This window comes from Portunus trituberculatus, chromosome 34 (assembly GCF_017591435.1).
Source record: "Portunus trituberculatus isolate SZX2019 chromosome 34, ASM1759143v1, whole genome shotgun sequence".
Classification (NCBI taxonomy): Eukaryota; Metazoa; Arthropoda; class Malacostraca; order Decapoda; family Portunidae; genus Portunus; species Portunus trituberculatus.
This window is the reverse complement of record NC_059288.1, coordinates 2,324,941-2,327,500: the sequence shown is the minus strand read 5'-3', so window position 1 is coordinate 2,327,500 and position 2,560 is coordinate 2,324,941.

Below are 2,560 nucleotides of genomic sequence, written 5' to 3'. Positions count from 1 at the left end.
TCCCTCTCTCTCTCTCTCTCTCTCTCTCTCTCTCTCTCTCTCTCTCTCTCTCTCTCTCTCTACCATCACCGCACACACCAAACATTATACACAGACTGAAATTTCAAGGTAAGAGAGAGAAAGAGAGAGAAAATCCAGGGTTTGCTGTGATGTTAAATGCTGCAATGCCCTCCTCCTCCTCCTCCTCCTCCTCCTCCTCCTCCTCCTCCTCCTCCTCCTCCTCCTCCTCCTCCTCCTCCTCCTCTTCGTCCTCCTCCTCTTCTTCCTCCTCACGTCAAGCGCAGTCAATAGCATAAGAGGTAATAATAACAATGATAAAAATAATAATGCATGGATCTTCTCGTTATTATTACTATTATTATTACTATCGCCACTCCAATTACTGCCGTCATCATCATCATGACTAGTGAAGTGAGTGAGTGGTGAGGACGGTGAACTGCTTAACCTTTCACCACGAGCTGCACTTCACCACATCAGTCCCACCTTGCACTTTACAATCACTTCACGACACCCACGCATGAATTACTTAGAAGCAAACTTTCAGGAAGAAACTGCAAACCACCACCACCACCACCACCACCACCACCACCACCACTACTACTTTGTGCTGTTTGTAAGTGAAATAAAGTAACGGTGTATGTAAAGTAAGGCTTATAACACCACCAACACCTCCACTACTACGAAAGCTATTAAAATATATCCTGTAGTACGTTTGTAAGTGAGATAAAGTAAATGTATATAAAGTAAGGCCGATACCACCACCATCACCATCACCACCACTACCACCACCAACACCACCATCACCACCACCAACACCACCGGTTTTGATATAGTTTGTAAGTGAAATCAGTGAAATAAAGTAAAGGTGTCTGTAAAGTAAAGCCAATACTACCACCACCACCACCACCACCACCGCCACCACCACTACTACTACCACTGTTAATATATTTCTTGTAGTAGGTTTGTAAGTGAAATAAAGTAAAGTGTCTGTAACATAAGGCTGACACTACCACCACCACCACCACCACCACCACCACCACCACCACCACCACCACCACTATTGATATATCTCCTGTAATACGTTTGTTAGTTAAATAAAGTAAAGTGTCTGTAACGTAAGGCTGACACCACCACCACCACCACCACCACCACTGCTAATATACCTTTTGTAATACTTCAGTACTACAAAAGTCATCATAGTTTGCTACTTTTAAAAATAAGTATAAATAACTAAAATCAAACACACCAAACACCACTACAGATTAATAAGGCAGGTAAAAATTGGCAAAAACTCAAGATTAGGTCACCAACAAGGACACACACACACACACACACACACACACAGTTGAATACCACGCTAAATTACTAACAACACCTTGAACTTCCCTTCCCCACCAAACACAAGGTAAAAAAAACACCGGTAAGAACACAGGTAAACAAGGCAAGGACACACCTGTACCCTTCATTAACCTTACCTGCCAAACTCTAGTTCATCTGAGGAGAAAATCGAAGGTAAAATAAAAAAAACTGTATTACTAATCTACGGTAGGTTAATACAGGTAAATTTAGGTAAACACAGGTAAACTCAGGTAATTACAAGGATATATCAAGCCATACCACATGAATTTCAGTATATCAGGTTTATATTGATATTTGTTTATGTTAAGAATTATTAGATTATGTGTATTAGTTTGAAATCCACACAAGCAAGAATATCCTATGTCTTCACTCTTTTCTCCTTCTTTCCTTCATTCATTCACTCATTCCCCTCTCCTTCCATTTTCCACGTTCTTCCTTCATTCCATCGCTGTCTTACTTTCTTCCTTCCTTTCTTCTTTTCTCTCATCGTCGTCCTTCTTTCTTTTTTCTTTCTTCTTTCCCTCAACTGTTATTTTTTCATTTTTCTTTTCTTCCTTTCTTTTTTTTCCATGTCCTTCCTTTCTCGTTTTCGCAACTCCTTTCCTTACATCCTTCACTCATTCATCCCACATCCCTTCCTTCTTCCTTCCTTGCTTTTATGTTCTTCCTTACCTCCACAACCCTATATTCTTCCTTCTCTCCTTTCACTCTTCCCTCATTCTATATTTCTTTCATTTTTTTTCCGCACCCTTCCTTCCTTATTTCCTTCTTTCCATACCTCTTCTTCCCTCCATCTTTCAATTAATTCTTCCATCTTTCTTTATTTTCTTCCTTTCACATCTCTCCTTCCCTCCTCCTATCATTTTATTCCTCCCTCCTTCCTTATTTCCTTCCTTCTACACCCTTTCCTTCACTCTTCCCTTCTGGTGTATGTTCTTCCTATATATTCCTTCATTCCTTCCTTTAACTCTTCCCTCCTTCCTTCAGTCCACCTCCATCCACAAGAATACTCACATGTCCTCTTGCCGTTCCTTCCTTCTTTCCCTCCTTCATTCTTTACTCCCTCCCTCTCTCCCTCCCCACCCACACCATCTCTCCCTCGTGGCAAATTTGGTGTAGAAACAGACACGCCCCATTATCTGTCCGCGACTAAACGGCCTTTTCAAGATTTCTTTCGGTAAGTTCTTATGGGTAGCTGAAA